At 43.4% G+C, this 17,582-nt stretch overlaps 1 protein-coding gene across 2 annotated transcripts in view; it reads right to left on the reverse strand.

Moving 5' to 3' along the window:
• Nucleotides 1-17,582, reverse strand: part of tnfrsf21 (tumor necrosis factor receptor superfamily, member 21) — a 115,146-nt gene that overhangs the window by 86,349 nt on the left and 11,215 nt on the right. Inside the window, exon 2 of one of the 2 annotated variants that reach the window (XM_038799888.1) lies at nt 4,136-4,414. The exons of the other annotated variant lie outside the window; for it this stretch is intronic. The gene's annotated coding sequence lies outside the window, so the exon portion shown is untranslated. The remainder of the gene's footprint in view (nt 1-4,135; nt 4,415-17,582) is intronic. 2 annotated transcript variants of the gene reach the window in all.

Below are 17,582 nucleotides of genomic sequence, written 5' to 3' on the forward strand. Positions count from 1 at the left end.
TGGACTGCTCAAAGGTATGAGACAGAAGGTAGCCTAGACTCCAAACACAACTCTTTGAATTCTCCTTAAATATACAAATTGTGCATCTGTACCAGAGAATGGCCTTCAATATCCACTCGTACCAACAGTTGTGGTCAAACTCTTTACAATCCAGAGTTCAAGGCAAAAATCAACAAGCATTTAGAAATATATAGACGAAGGACAGTCAGCACAGATTAATCAATTAGGAATCACTGCTGAAAAATCACTGCTGAAAAATAAGGGGGCTCTCTGGCCTGCTCTGCCATTTTATACGGTTATGACAGATCTGATTGTATTCGATTAATCTAGTAGTTAAATATAAGGGACAGTGTTTGCATGCAAGAGCTATGTCCCCAAAACTATTTATTAAATTTGTAGGATGCAATTACCTGCATAAAATAGCTATTAATATTGGATAAATTAAGAGTGTCGAATTATGAAATTGACCAAGATTGTAACGTTGCAAAAGTTATTTTAAAAGAAAAATAGTAGTGACTTCTTCAGACTTAATTGGTTGCAAAGCATTTTAAGAGGTGTACTGATCATGAAAGGTGCTTTATAAAACAAAAATCAGCTTTTTAAAAAAAATGTTTTTAAAAATGGAGCAGTTGGAAATACAGTTCTTTAACATTTACAACTTATTAAAAGCCATGTTTATACTGGGACGGAAGTATTTTAGCTTATAGATATTTAACCCTTGCTAAGGTCACTCATTCACCAATCCCCCCCCCCTCCCCACACACTCTGCCCCAGTAACAGATCATTTTTGAGGTTGGACTGCACAAACCCATTTTTGGATTAAAGCAAAGTAAACTAGATGTTTCTGTACCATTTCTCAGATAAAAGGTCCATCATTCAAGTGATATAGAGGGGAGTCACAGAATTTACAGTGCAGAAGGAGGCCATCTAGACCATCAAGTCTGCACCAGCCCTTGGAAAGAGCACCCTACTTAAGCCCAGGCCTCCATCATATTCCCGTTACCCAGTAACCCCACCTAACCTTTTTGGACACTAAGGGTAATTTATCATGGCCAATCCACCTGTACCGCACATCTTTGGACTGTGGGAGGAAACCGGAGCACCTGGAGGAAACCCACGCAGGCTCGGGGAGAAAGTGCAAACTCCACACAGACAGTCACCCGAGGCCGGAATGGAACCCGGGAGGCAGCAATGCTAACTGTCACCTTACTCAAAATTTCACCGATACTGTATTCTTCCTCTGTGTACCCGAACAGGCGGCGGAATGTGGCGACTACGGGCTTTTCACAATAACTTCATTGCAGTGTTAATGTAAGTCTACTTGTGACAATAAAGATTATAATAATATTCTGGGAATTCTTGATGTAGACACTGGGAGCAAAGAAATTCCATTCCTCAAAACAAGAATTTTAAACTCCAGAAGATATTGTGCCCCACAGTGCAGAATGCATCCCCAAGCTGCATCTACCATTTTATAATTTAAATTGTATTATTGGGAAGATAAACAACTCGGCAAAATTAATCAAAATTCCTCCATCCTTCGCACGGAGAGAAAATAGCCATATATAGATGATCAATTGTATTAATTACCAAAGACAACATAAATTCAATGCGCAAAGTTTGCTGAAAAAGCCAACTATTATTCCTGAATAAAACAATTATAAATTGAAAGAATAAGTCTGAGAAAAAGTATTGGGACTAAATGCTGATATAGGACCTGATAGCCTATATCTTCAGGTCTTAAAAGGAAGTGATTTTGGAGATAGTGGAAACATTAGCTGTTACGATTCAAAATTCCATTGATTCTAGAGCAAGCACAGCAGATTGGAAAACTGAAAACGTAATGCCCTTATTCAAGAAGGGAGAGACAGAAAACAGGAAACTAAAGACTAGTTAGTCAAACAGCTGTCATTGGGAAAGTGCTGGAATCTTTTATGTAGAAGCAGCAGCAAGACATTTGCTAAATTATACAACAATCAAGCAGAATCCACGTGATTTTATGAAAAGGGAAATCAAGTATGGACAATTTATTGGAGTTCTTTTGGATGTGGATGAAGGGGAAATGAGAAATGAGTGGATTTTGTGTATTTGTATCTCCAAAGGCCATTCAACACGATGCCGCATAAAAAGGTCACCACAGAAAATAAGAGGTCATGGTGTTGAGGTCACTTTCAGGTTTACAAACTGTCATAACTGGGGTGCTACAGGGGGCTACAGAGATCAATCATGCACCCTCCATTATTCATGATACATATAAACAACTTGGATGAAGGGACAGAGTAGATCATCAAATCTGCTGATGGTACAACTACAGATCAGTAACATTGGGAGGGATTACAGGCATGGTGGTGGTGGTGGTGGTGGTGGTTGGGGGGGGGGGGGGGGGAAGAGAGCAGGGTTTAAGGCCTGGATGGAGTGATCTTTGAGTGTCGGTGCAGACTCAATGGGCCAAATGGCCTCCTTCTGCACTGTCGGGATTTTATGATTCTATGAAATCAAGTTCTGAAGAGGGCACAAAACATTTGCAAAAGGGATATCGAGTAGTTAAGTGAATGGACAAAAAAAATAGGCAAATGGTCAACAATTAGCAGATGGGTCTATAATGTGAGGAAGATTGAGGTTGTCCACTTTTGTCAGGGGGAAAAAAATGAAGCAAAATATTATTTAAATAGAAACACTGCAGAAATTCTGAGACACAGAGACCCCTGTGTCTCGTCCACAAAAAAAGTTAGTATGCAGGTATAACAAGTAACTAGGAAGGCAAATGGCTTGTACTGCAAAGGTGATGGCATGTACAAGTAATGAAGTCTTTCTACAACTGTACAGGGCATTAGTGAGATCACACCGAGTACTGTGTACAGTTTTGGTCTTCTTATTTAAAAAGAGTTTACACTTGCATAACTTGCATATGAAACAGCTCACAGAAGGTTCACCAAGCTGATTCCTGGAATGAAGAGGTTGCCCTGTGGGGAAATGTTGAGCAGGTTGGCCCGATACTCATTGGAGGTCAGGAGAACGAGAAGTGGCCGTATTGAAACGTATTGGATTCTGAGAAGTCTTAACAGGATACATATTTGGAGGATGTTTCAGAGGGGGAATGTGGAACTCGGGAGCACGGTTTTAGATTTCAGAAGCGGTTTCCCATTTAAGACAGAAATGAAGAAGAATTTCTTCTTTCAAGAGGGTCAGGAATCTTTGGAATTATCTACCCCAGAGTGAAGTAAGAGGCTGGGTCACTGAATGTACTCAAGTCAGTTAGATATATTCTTTAAACTACAGGATGAATCAAGAGTTATGGAGGCAAGAAACTGGAGTTGAAGCCAAGATTGGCAATGATCTGATGAAATGGTGGAGCATGACCTGCCCCTGTTCCTATATTCTAATCACCGCCCTCCTCAATCCTTTAACTTTGTTGATTAAGGGAAGTGCCACTGTCCTCTGACCTTCACTGACCCATTATCAGCTTGAATATCCAGCACTTAGGGAAAAAAATCTCCCATGCAAATTGGAGTAAACATAAATAAGGAAGGCGGTACAGTGGTTAGCACTACTGTCTCACGGAGGCGAGAACCCGGGTTCAATCCCAGCCCCGGGGTCACTGTCCATGTGGAGTTTTCACATTCTCCCAGTGTCTGCGTGGGTCTCACCCCCACAACCCAAAAAGATGTGTCGGGAGATCAATTGGCCATGCTAAATTGCCCTTTAATTGGAAAAAAAAATTGGGTACTCTAAATTTAAAGAAAGGAAATATATACAGGTATATAAATAAAGGCGGCTGCTGCCAGATGCATTCCTCCACCACATCACCTTACAGTCACTGTAATGTTTACACCAATTAGTGTATGCAGGAACAAGTTGTCTGCAAGCATGCAGTCAAGAAATCATTGGTCTCTGCAATCAGATTTACAGAGGCTTCAGAGATCACTCCATAAATATTTATCCTGCCAACAGTAAACAGATGACAGAATTTTTCAGCTGTCTTTGTCCAATAGTAAAATATTGGAAATATCATAACACTCATGAAACTGTACAGCAGGGTGGGGACAATTTGACATTACAGAAGAAAAATTCCTTTCCCATGCAGATAGTTTAAATATGATGGGAACCTACCTCAGGACAGAATATGAACTCTTACCTTTTTGGGAAACGATGAACACTTAATTTAACAATCATCCATTTAGTGAATCAAACAGTTATTGACCCATTTTATACAAATTTTGTCCATTTGGATCATCAAGGTGGAAATCTCAGATTTACTTAATTCCTACACCAGAAATGCGAGCACAAAACTCTAGGCTGGCGTTCCAGGAAGCACACGCGATATATAGTCGATGGCTTATGTGCTGGACAATGTGATTGACAGCAAATTCCAACCAATTCGGGCAATGATGCAAAGAGGAATCATGCGCACACCCTGAAGGAATGGAAATGAAAATAACAAAATGGGTATTTTGTACATCCAATTTCTCAACTCCTGCCAAGACAAATTAAATTAAATGGCAAACATAACCTATCATCATGACACATGTACTTGAGACAAAAAAAAACTTTAGATTCACTGGAATTATGTAACTATGTGGAAACAAAGACACAAGATAAATGGAGAGGAGTTAAGATTTTGAAATGAAACAATAACAAATAATGTTAAAATAAACTGAGGTTATCTAAGGGAGAAAGTTAAAGTTATTATCCTGCAGTGACAAAGTGTTTCCACTGCTGAGACCAAACATCAGTAATGTTGCAGCCAAAACAGATTAACTAGGAGCAAAACAACAGTGTTCTGAATCTTCCTTCATGTTATCATTGTGAAGAACTGCACAAGTGTTCTTATTTTCCACAATGTTTCAAAATTTCAGATTCATGACTGTTGAATGTAAGTGGGCATGGCAAAGATCATTGTACAACTTCCGACCGCAGAAATTTGCTCACCATTATCTGGAATGTGAATTAGCTTTTATACCACCATTAACATCGCAAAAGTGCTTCATTCACATGAGCATAAAATACCACCAAACCACAGTAGGTCAGATGATCAAAGGTTTGGTCAATGATATCTCCCCGTGTCTGCATGGGTCTCACAACCCAAAAAGATGTGCAGGGTCAGTCAGTTGGCCATATCTTTACATTAAAACAGTAAAAATATATACAAGGCCAACGGTACAAACACAATTATTCTGTTGGAGAAACAGGGTACCCTCCCCTCAGTACCAATATGGGGGGGGGGGGGGGGGGGGGGGGGGGGGGATACTCTGATTATTGAAACAGTTCACAGCACATTTCTACAGAAAAAACAAATGGTACAAGCACTAACGTTTTCGCTGGAGAGACCAGATACCCTCGCCTCTACCAACAGAAGGGAAAGGAGGGAGGTGGGGAGGAAGGGAGTCGGGGTGTTGGTGGAGGGGGGCCCAATAGGACATTGCCTGAACTATTTACGGAGGCAGAAAAACAAAAGAATCTTCAATTATGATGTGCCAAATTCCAGGAACCCCCCAGAGGGGGTGAGGGGCGACATAGTGTCAGGCACGAGAGAGCCCTGCACCCCACTGCAGAGAGCCTCGTGCTAAATTGTCCCTTAATACAGTGTCAGGCACGAGTGAGCCCTGCACCCCACTGCAGAGAGCCCCGTGTGCTAAATTGTCCCTAAATTGGAAAAAAGTAGGTAATCTAAAATTTAAAAACAAAGAGGAAGGAGTGAGGCCATGGAGGGAATTGAAAATAAAGATAAGAATTTTAAAATCAAGACATGGCTTAATTGGAAACCAATGGAGATCAGCAGGAACAGAGGCAATCAGTGAACAGATCTTGTTGTTTGATTTTTGGATGACCTCAATTTTACAGATGGTAGAATGTGGGAGTGCAGCCAGGAACATATTGGAATAATAAAGATGAGAACTAACAAGGGCACAAACGCGGGTTTCCACAGCAGATGAGCACAAACAAGGGTGGAGTTAAACAATGTTGCAGAGGTGGAAATAGGCAGTCTGAGCAAAGGTACAAATGTGAGATTGGAAGTTCACCTTGGAGCTAAGCATGACAACAAAGTTGTGAACAGACTGGTTTAATCTCAGACAGTTGTCAAGGAGAGGGATGGGCCAGCCTTGGCAGCCTGGACCAGGTGTCGTTTAGCACTGGTTTCCACAAACGTGGACTGGCATACTGGCACTTTTTGGGGAGGATAGTTTGGGGGGAGGAGGGATATCGGGGGTCCTCCGAGGCGGTCAGGTACACCTGGGTCGTCGCGTTTCGGTCACGGTTGTACCCTGGCACTCCAAATACTGCTCGGGTTCCATATTCCTGGGGTGGCACCCAGGTGGTACTGCTGGGATGACAGGGTGGTGGGGCTGGCAGTGCCAGGGTGCCCAGGTGGAATCTTGCCCATATCAGGGATCGGGCCTGAGGGTGCTTTGCCCTAATGAGGTGGTATGCAGGAGGCTCAATGACCCCCTCAATTGGTAAGTTGGGGCATTGAGGTGGGGGGGGGGGGGGGGGGGGTTTAAAATCGGCAACCAGATCTCTTCCTGGACTGACGAGCTGAGCTCATTAGTGTAAGAAACAAGTCGAAGTGCGGCCTCAGTGGGGCGTTCCTCTCCGAAGCCCAAAATAAAGTAGGAATGGACCCAGCAGTTAGAGAACAAGGTTTGGAGTGGGCTTTAGCCTTGAATATTGCTAAAAAGAGAGACATGTTGACAAAGCTTTTTGACTTGACTCTTCTGGACAAACTGAAGAATGCCAAAATCCAAATGGTCATGGCAAATTATGGTCAGAAAATATCAGAAAAGGGCGCTGAATGATTGGCAAGTCAACCCTGATTGGCCAACAGGGGGTCGGGAGGGCATTGGCAACAGCACCGCTCCGTCCAATGGTGGTGGCAAGTTTGAAGATTTGGAGACAGTAGAGACAGCATTTTAAGTTGTGGGTGGGATTAAGAGAGATGCCGATTAGGAGGAACCATAGGTTTGAGCCAGGGAAGTGGGATGGGAGATTTCGGAGATATGAGGAGAGGTGAGTTAGGGTATTAAACAATTTGTTTCTGGGGGACCATTTTGCGAAGCTGGAGGAGTTGGGGGAGAAATATGGACTGGGGCAGGGGGAAGATAGTTAGATGTCTGCAGGTCTGGGATTTTGCTAAGAAGGAGGTTCAGAGCTTCCCGTTAGCGCCAGCCTGCACATTGGTGGAGGAGGTACTGACAGCAGGGGGAATGGAGCGGGGGGTGGTATCGGCAATTTATGGGAAGATAATGGGGGAGGATAATGTATCCTCGGAGGGGGATTAAAGCAAAGTAGGAGGAAGAGTTAGGGGAGGGTATGGAGGACGGGCTGTGGTGAGAGGTGCTCCGGAGCGTAAAGGCCTCAACCTCGTGTGCGACGTTGGAGCGGACATAGTTGAAAGTGGTATATAGGGCGCACCTCATGAGGGTGAGGATGAGCCGATACTTTGAGGAGGTGGAGGATGTATGTCAGCGCTGTGGGAGGAGCCCCGCAAACCACATTCACATGTTCTGGTCCTGTCCGAAGCTGGAAAGATATTGGAGGTAGGTTTTTTAAGTTCATCTCGGGGGTGGTGCATGCAAGGTTCGAATCAGGGCCCCTAGAAACCATATTCGTGGTGTCAGACCAGACTGGGCTGCAGGTTGCATGTGTTAGCCTTGGTCTCGCTGATTGCCCGGAGGTAGGTCCTGCTGGGGTGGAGGTCAGCTTCTCCGCCCTGCGCCTCGGCGTGGCAGGGAGACTTGCTGGAATTTTTGATGCTCGAGAAGGTGAAGTTTGAGTTAAGGTGGAGGATGGAAGGGTTCTACATTTCATGGGCTTTGTTTATCCTGCACTTCAGGAATTGGACGCCATAGAACATTGGGCGGGGGGGGGGGGTGCGGTTGAGTAAATTGTTTAGGGGTGTCGGGGGAGGTTTGGGTTTGTATGTTGAAGGGATGCCGATTAGGGGATTGCTATTGTATTTGTTATTATTGGTTATCTCTTTTTGGGGGTATATTTGTTGAAAAAGTGGAAAATAAGGAGAATAAAACTATATTTTTTTAAAACTCTGATTGACTAAGGAATTGCCATGGAGAAAGCAGCAGGGAACTCTACCTCCCCAAGCCTCCGGAATTTTCAAAACAAAGGTAGCCATGTTGTGGAGATGCTGACGTTGGACTGGGGTGAGCACGGTTAAAAGTCTTGCAATACCAGGTAATTCAACTGAGGAAGAAGCAGTGCTCCGAAACCTTGTGATTTGAAACAAATCTGTTGGACTTTAACCTGGTATTGCAAGACTCCTTACTGTTCAAAAAAGGTGCAAGGCTTGAAGCAATAACTTTTGTTTGCAGAGAACAGGTCCTTGTGTTGTGAATGCATGTCACTTCTAGCAAGTTGAAATGACTCTCTTTAAAACATTTCAATCTTCAATTGGAGAAAATTCACCACTGGGTGTTGGATAGGCAGTCAGATAATATAGCAACAGTGGAGGAGAAGTCAACACAGGCAACAAGAGTTTGGATGCCTGTCCAATTACTATCAAGTCCACACTATATCTTTTTAACTAAATTCTTGCGCTGCTTACAGTAGAACAACACATAATTATAATCTAAATGTTGCACTTCCTCAGTCTTAACATGTGCTCATCTCAGTTATGATCGGATACTGTAGCTGCCATGTTGTAATGTTTCAATTAAATGAGGGATGAAAAGATGATATAATGGATATACCGTATCAACATGTATGGTAATTTGCTTCACACTTGTCAGTGTCAGCAATAATTGAAAGAATAACCATCAGCACTAACATGCCTTTTAAATTGTAAATTATTAAGATTGTGGTGTGGATCCTGAACATTTCTAAAAGCAAATTTGAAATGTATAAATCTCATGATCAGATCTGGAGATATAATTAAATATGACCCCAAAGGAACCAAAGGTGGAGTGGACACTTACACAATTAATCACAGAATCATTATCCTCCAACTTCAAAAGATTGCCAGGCCTGAAAATCAGTTCAAATCTTTGTGGATGACTGACAGAAGTGCACACTGAACTGGATACTGCCACCCCAGTGTTACACCTACCCGTTTAGTCAAGTCAGCGGTCAGTGTCCAGGTTCATTTGTGAACAATTATAATTCGGGACATCTATTTACTGTAGGTAACTAAAACCCATGAAACTCAACCGTACGGGGGTCAGTCTGCTAGATAAAAACATGTGGACTTTTTTTTAAAGTCTTAAAAAGCTAAGAATTCAATTAGCAACTCCGACATAAGTTTGGTCTTGTGTAGTACCACTTTTGATGAAGATCCTTTTATAATTCAGACTATGATGTTTTCAAAACATGAGCTCAAACAAAAAAGTTATGGATTTTAAAAACTGTACCAATAATCTGATAATCACTTGACAAGCAGCACTTATTGCAAACCTGCCTCTCCCAGATTGGCCTCTTCCGCCATCAGGAGAAGTGCACCATATAAAGCTACCCATGCTCCAATGGATTTGATTTACTATATGTTCATAATCTTGTGCCAACACAAGGATGCCAGCACCAGTAACCAAAAACAATGACTTGTATAAATTTACACCCTGGTTTTAATGTAATGAACCAACCCAAGATGTTTCACAGAAAGGTGACAAAGCAAAATTTGACACCAAGCCACAAAAGACATGGAAAGATGGTTAAAAGATGGAGTACTTTAAAGGAGGAAGGATAGGGAGAGCCTTACAGTGGTTCCGAATACATTTTGATATGTTCACAACAGGGGCACCTGGTAGCTTGTGAAATTTATTTGCTGGGCAATTTACCTCACCAACTTTTGTTTTCACGTTCAGTTCAAATGCAGCGGTTGTTTCAATCCCTCATTACGCATGACTGGAGTCCGTAAAAGCAACAAAAAAAGTCTTCTTCATACCCCATGGCTATCAGCAATGTCAAGTATAGGAGAACACAGTAAGAAGTCTTACAACACCAGGTTAAAGTCCAACAGGTTTGTTTCAAACACGAGCTTTCGGAGCGCAGCTCCTTCACCCGAGGAAGAAGCTGCGCTCCGAAAGCTCGTGTTTGAAACAAACCTGTTGGACCTTAACCTGGTGTTGTAAGACTTCTTACTGTGCTCACCCCAGTCCAATGCCGGCATCGCCACATCAAGTATAGGAGAAAGGAGGGAACAGTTGGTTGCCATTTTGATTCCTGGTCTGTACTGACTTGCTGAATCCCAGATGGAACAGCAGCTCAGATGCTACAACTGGACTTTGAACTACCACCCACCCACACCCCCTCCCCACCCGAGTAAACAAATTTTTGAAATATTATAATAAATTATTAATTATGCCCTTCCACACATCAAGCCCTTCCCCCACATCTCTCCTGAAAAAAATTATCTCCAAACATGAATTTTTTTTACCTATTGTTCTCCTCCGAACCAAACAATTTAAAAAATGGAATAAGCTTTGGGATTCACTGAGCACTTCCCACATGTGATTCATATACTAATAAAACTTGTGTTTAGTCAACTGCAATTGCAGGATTGTTTCCAACACATCATACATTCCTTCAATTGCTATTGTCACACTCACATCTTATGCCCGTGAGCATATGAAGCTAAGGACATTTTAACTTAAAAACAAGAACAACATGGCACACGGACAACTTTCCTTTATCCAAAATGGAATCCAGGAGGTCAGGTGACTTTTGTAATTTCTGCAAATAGAACTAACCCCTGACTCTCAAAAATCAGTAAAATGTAAATATGTGGGTGGAGTTCTCTTCCCTTGAAAAGGCATTCCAAATACGAACCAACTTGTGAATTTACAGCTCCTATTGTCTGATTGCTTACAGAAACTCCAACTCAATACTTCCCTCAGACTAAGTGTCTGCGAACTCAAAACCGGAGTGGTGGTGGTGGTGGTGGTGGTGGTGTTGGGGGGGGGGGGGGGGGGGGGGTGGAAGGAGGACAGTTTATTGCAAGAAGGTGTGAACACCTACCACTAATTTTCCCATTGTGTGGCACTGAATTCTAACATATCACCCGAGTGGATAATAGAAGTATTGGTCACGTGGACACAAGAATTAAATTTACTAGAGATAACTTTGCACCTTATTATTCCAAACCAGCCAGAGGCAAGTGAGTCTAGAGACCAATAGGACAAAAAAGGAACGCCTGAGACTTTCAATTTATATTTACCTCCAAAGAATCATGAAATTGGGCGCAATGACCCTATCCAGGTCTGAACTGGGTGCAAGGACCCCATCCAGGCCTAAAACACGGTACAGGACCCCATCCAGACATACCATTATTTCATCTAAAGGGTCAAAGCTGAACACATGATTTATTTCTCGTTACGCCATTCATAATCTTTTTTTATATAAATTTAGAGTACCCAATTATGTATTCCCAATTAAGGGGCATTGGTGTGGCCAATCCACCTAACCGAAGGGTGGCACGGTAGCACAGTGGTTAGCACGGTTGCTTCACACCTCCAGGGTACCAGGTTTGATTCCCAGCTTGGGTCACTGTCTGTGCGGAGTCTACACATTGTCCCCGTATTTGCTTGGGATTCTTCCGGGTGCTCCGGTTTCCTCCCACAGTCCAAAGATGTCCAGGTTAGGTAGATTGGCCATGCGAAATTGCCTCAGTCTCCAAAAAAAGGTTAGGTGGGGTTACTGGACTATGGGGATAGGATGGAGTTGTAGGCTTATGTAGGGTTCTCTTCACAAGGGCCGTGCAGGCTCAATGGGCTGAATGGCCTCCTTCTACACTGTAAATTATGATGTGATTCTATGATTCTAACATGCACATCTTTTGGTGGTGGGGTGAGACCCACGCATACATGGGGAGAATGTGCAACTACACACGTAGTGACTCTGGGCCGGGATCAAACCAGGTCCCTCAGCATCATAGGCAGCAGTGCTAACCACTGTGCCACAGTCCCATTAATAATCTTAAGTGCCAATAAAATCCATCTTTTCTCATGTGTGTGTCTGCGTTTGAGGGAGTTTTGTTGCATTCACATTTAAGATAAATCTTTTCTTTTGGTTTAAACTTAGCAGCAAGCCTGCTTTGTGTCTATCCTTTGAAGTCACAACATTCAAAGGATTTAAAACACTCTTGAGAATATACAACTTGTCGCTAACAATCGCAAGCCCCATCTGTAGCACCTTAAATTTATTCTTGGCATTAATATTTCCCAGTTCAATGTCAAAATCAACCTGCAATTTATCAGAAATTGGCAAGTAGGCAGTTCAACTGCTCGGCCAAAATTCTGTAATCGGCTTCAAAAAATGAAATGTCCAATTAACATTCACGGCACCAAGGGAGACTCTTGCCTGTGGTGCCAGCTCAATGTGCAGGTAATTTGCAATTGGCTGCAACTCAAGAGTATACTAATTCTGCTGAGGAGTGTCCCAGCAGCCCGGACACACCCATACTCACCGTCCCAGCTTCCAAAGTCAGATCAGCCTACCTGAAAGTGAACATTCGGAAGGTGACGGGTCCGGACAATGTCCCTGGTCGTGCACTCAGAGCCTGTGAGGACCAGCTGGCAGATTTGTTCGTAGACAACTTCAACCTGTCCCTACTCCGCTCTAAGGTCCCCACCTACTTCAAGAAGACCAACATCATACCTGTGCCAAAGAAGAACCAGGCAATGCGCCTCAATGACTACAGTCCGGTGGCCCTGACATCAATCGTAATGAAGTGCTTGAGAGGTTGGTCATGAAGCACATCAACTCGATACTCCCAGGATGCCTAGATCCAATGCAATTCACATACCTCCACAACCGGTCCACAGCAGGCGCCATCTCCCTGGCCCTACACTCATCCCAAGAGCATCTCGTCAACAAGGACTCCTACATCAGACTCATATTTATTGACTACAGCTCTTCAAACCATAATCCCAGCCAAGCTTATATCAAAGCTCTGAAACCTAGGACTTGGCTCCCCGCTCTGCAACTGATCCTAGACTTTCTGACCCACAGACCACTATCAGCAAGAATAAACAACAACATCTCCTCCACGATAGCCCTCAGTACCGGGGCCCCGCAAGGCTGCATACTTTGCCCCCTACTATACTCCCTATACAGACAAGACCGCGTGGCAAAATTTGGTTCCACTCCATCTACAAGTTTGCTGACGACAAGTCAGAATACAGGGGAGGGGTAGAGAACCTAGTGGAGTGCTATAACGACAACAATCTGTCTCTCAATGCCAGAAAACTAAAGAGCTGGTCATTGACTTCACAAAGAAAATTACTGTACACACCCCTGTCTGCATCAATGGAGCCGAGGTGCAGATGGTTGACAGCTTCAAATTCTTAGGTGTGCACATCACCAAAAATCTGTCCTGGTTCACCATCGTCGACACTACCACCACGAAAGCACAACGCCTGTACTTCCTCAGGAAACTAAGGAAATTTGGCATGTCCACCTTGACTATTACCAACTTTTACAGATGCACCATAGAAATCCTCCTATCTTGCTGCATCACAGCCTGGTATGGCAACTGCTCTGCCCAAGACCACAAGAAACTTCAGAGAATTGGGAACACAGCCCAGTCCATCACGCAAACCCGACTGTCATCCATCATCCATCTACACCTCCCACTTCCTGGGGAAAGCGGGCAGCATAATCAAAGACCCTTCCCAACAAAAGTCTGAGAACACGCATGAACAAATTCAAAAACAGTTTCTTCCCCGCTTTTATCAGACTCCTAAACGACCCTCTTTTGGACTGACCCGATTAATATTACCCTCCTGTATGTTACACCCAATGCCAGTGTCTAGGTATTTACATTGTATACGTGTGTTGCCCCGTTATGTATTTTCTTTTCTTTTCATGTACTACATGATCTGTTTGAGCTGCTCGCAGAAAAATACTTTTCACGGTACCTCGGTACACGTGACAATAAACAAATCCATCCATAGGCATCAGGATTTCTGTGATTGGCTCATAAAGAAGCTCCTTTAAAAAAAGATCTTCCCAACACCCGGCGTCACTTGCAGCGCAGGGACAGCTGTAACATTAGGCACCATGAATATGCGATTTAGCACAAATCTAGAGGCTACACGAAACAAATGAGACATATTTACACTGCACTGTGTGGTATTTCAGAGCAGTAAAAATGCAGTGGCATTATGTAGGCAAATATTAATGGCAGCTTTAAGCTTCTCTTAACAAGCAACATTTCCACCCAAATGTAAGATGCTTCAAATAATTTTTCCAATTGGGGGCAATTTAGCATTGCCAATCCACCTACCCTACACATCTTTGGGTTGTGGGAGTGAGACCCATTAAGGTATGGGGAGAATGTGCAAACTCCACAAGGACAGTGACCCAGGGCCGGAGTCCTCAGTGCCGTGAGGCGGCAGTGCATCAGGGTGGCACTACATCACCATGCCACCTTGATGCTTCAAATATTATTCCGTTCAATATTTTGGCTGTCAACTGAAAACAGCTCAGAGAAATACCGATCTGAATCGCTTTGAACACATCATGTTAACAGAGGTTATCGTACCCAACAAAAACTTGGCTCTCCTCAGGAGTCAAAACAAATGGCAAAGTGTTTTGTATTACATTAGGAACTGCACAAGCAGCGCAATTATATCCTCACATGACTAAACAGGGAAAGACAGGGAAGACTGAGATCTGGACAGGGAACTGACCCACAACTGCACAAGATAAAAAGATAACAGATCTGAACAAGGAACTGACCTGGACAGCTAAATACAGTAAAGACTTTCAAATATGCACAGGGAAGTGTCACACCCTCAGCAGTACAGATAATTCCTCTCCCCAAAATCATTTGAGTATTAATAGTAGAGAATCCTGCAGTTCTCTTGGTCACCTTCAAGCGCTAGTAGTTAATCACAAAAGCATTCCCTTGCTACAAGAACTTTCACTGTAGCCATGGACGGCTCTGCGATTCGACACTAAATATAACCACCCTCATAACTTGTCTTTCTTGTCTGACCAATTTCTGTTAACTTCTCCTTGAAGAAGTGACATCCTTCTCCTTGAAGAAGTGACATCCCAAGTGCTCGGTGAAAAATCCTCGGAAAATGAGGTGTCATGACTTCGAAAAACACATTTAGCAAAGATCCACAGACTAATAAACGGAAAGAAGGGGTTTGGGACAGTGCAAGAGCAGAAACGAAGAAACAGAAATCAGGTGCCCAATGTAACCCAGGGATTTATTAATTTGCAATAATCGCAAAAGGAAAAATGGTCACTGTTAAAATTTGTTTTCAGGCAATGGCATCACGAGCAAAGTCAACATTTATTTTGCATCCTCAGTCCCTGGTCTTGTATTGTAGCCCTCTCAATATGAATGCTAACATTGAGGGAGGCATGTGGTGCAGTGGTTAGCACTGGCGCTGAGGACCCAGTTCGAATCCCGGCTTTGGGTCACTGTGCTCGTGGAGTTTGCGCATTCTCTCCATGTCTGCATGGGTTTCACCCCCACAACCCAAAGATGTGCAGGCTAAGTGGGTTGGCCACGCTAAATTGCCCCTTAACTGGAAAAAAAAATTGGGTCTTCCAAATTTATTTTTAAAAATGAATGCTAATATTGCATTTGCCTTCCTAACTGCCGACTGAACCTGCACATTAACCTTAAGGGAATGGTAAACAAGGACTCCCAAGTCCCTTTGTGCTTCTGATTTCCTGAGCATTTCCTCATTTCGAAAATAGTCTATGTCTCCATTCCTCCGTCTAAAATGCATAACATCACACTTTTCCAAATTGCATTCCATCTGCCACTTCTTTGCCTACTCTCCTCGTCTGTCCAAGTCCTTCTGCAACCCCCCTGCTTCCTCAATACTACCTGTTTCTCTACATATCTTTGTATCATTTGCAAACTTAGCAACAGTGCCCTCAATTCCTTCCTCCAGATAATTAACGTATATTGTGAAAAGTTATGGGCCCAGCACAAACCCCTGAGGCACAACACTAGCTACCGGCTGCCATCCTGAAAAATATCCTTTTATAGCCACTTCTGCCTGTCAGGCAATCTTCTATCCATGCCAGGCTCTTACACTTAAACATCACGGTCTCTTAACGTGTTTAACAGTCGCCGATACAGCACCTCGTCAAAGGCCTTCTGGAAATCTAAATAAATCATGTCCACTGCTTCTCCTTTGTCCAACTTCCTTGTTACCTCCTCAAAGAACTCCAGATTTGTCAAATATGACCTCCCTTTGACGAAGCAGTGCTGACTCAGCCTATTCCATCATGCACTTCTAAGTACTCCGCGATCTCATCTTTAATAATGAACTCTAAAATCTTATCAATGACCGAAGTCAGGCTAACCGGCCTATAATTTTCCGTCTGCTGCCTCCCTCCCTTCTTAAACAGCGGTGTTACATTAGCCACTTTCCAGTCCTCTGGGACCCTCCTGCCTCCAGTGATTCCTGAAACATCATCATCAATGTCTCCACAATCTCCTCAGCTATCTCATTTAGAATCCTGGGGTGCACTCCATCCGGTCCAGGTGATATATCCACCATCAGACCTTTCAGTTTCCCCAGAACCTTCTCCTTAATGATGGCAATATACTCACCTCTGCCCCCCGATTCTCCTGTAGTCCAATGTCTATTTTTGCCTTTCTTACCTTTCATATATTGAAAAAAAAAACTATTTCTACCTTCCTTTATATTACTAGTTAGCTTGTACTCCGACTTCATCTTCTCCCCCTCCCCCCCCCCCCTTATGGTTTTTTTTAGTCTGCTCGCTTTTAAAGGTTTCGCAATCCCCTGGCTTCCCCCACTAATCCTCGCCACTTTGTATGCTTTTATTTTACTTTTATACGGTCCTTGATTTCCCTCACCAGCCCTGGGTGTCTTGCCTCCCCTTCAGCAGGTTTCCTTCCCTTTGGGATGAATTTCTGCTGTGCCCCCGAATAACCCCCCAAAACTCCTGCCATTGCTGTTCCACTGTCCTCCCTGCTCAGCTTCTTTTCCAATCAACTCTCGCCAGCTCCTCCTTCATGTCTTTGTAGTTGCCCTTAATTAATTATAATACTGTTACATCAGGTTGCAGCTTTTCCCTCTCAAACAGCACGGTAAATTCTATCATATTGTGGTCACTGCTCTCTATGGGTTCCTTCACCTTTAAGTTCACTAATCAAGTCTGCCTCATTACACATCACCAAATCCAGAATTGCCTGTTTCCAAGTGGGCTCTGTCACAAGCTGCTCCAAAAAGACATTCCACAAATTCATTTTCTTGGGATCCACTACCAACCTGATTTTCCCAGGCCACCTGCATATTGAAGTCCCCCATGATTATTGTAATATTGCCTTTTTTACATGCCTTTTCTATCTTCTGATTTATTTTCTGCCCCACATCCTGACGACTGCTGGGGGGCCTGTACATAACTCCCATCTGGGTCTTTTTCCCTTTGCGATTCCTCAACTCTACCAGAGATTCTATGCCTTCTGATCCTATATCACTCCTTGCTATCGATTTCATTTCATTCCTTACTGACAATGCAACCCCGCCGCCTCCTTTGCCCATCTGCCTGTCCTTTCGATAGGACACATATTTATATCCCAGCCCTAATCCCCTTGCACAACTCTATGATGCCCACAGCACCATATCGCCAATTTCAAC

Source organism: Scyliorhinus canicula, chromosome 6 (assembly GCF_902713615.1).
Source record: "Scyliorhinus canicula chromosome 6, sScyCan1.1, whole genome shotgun sequence".
Lineage (NCBI taxonomy): Eukaryota > Metazoa > Chordata > Chondrichthyes > Carcharhiniformes > Scyliorhinidae > Scyliorhinus > Scyliorhinus canicula.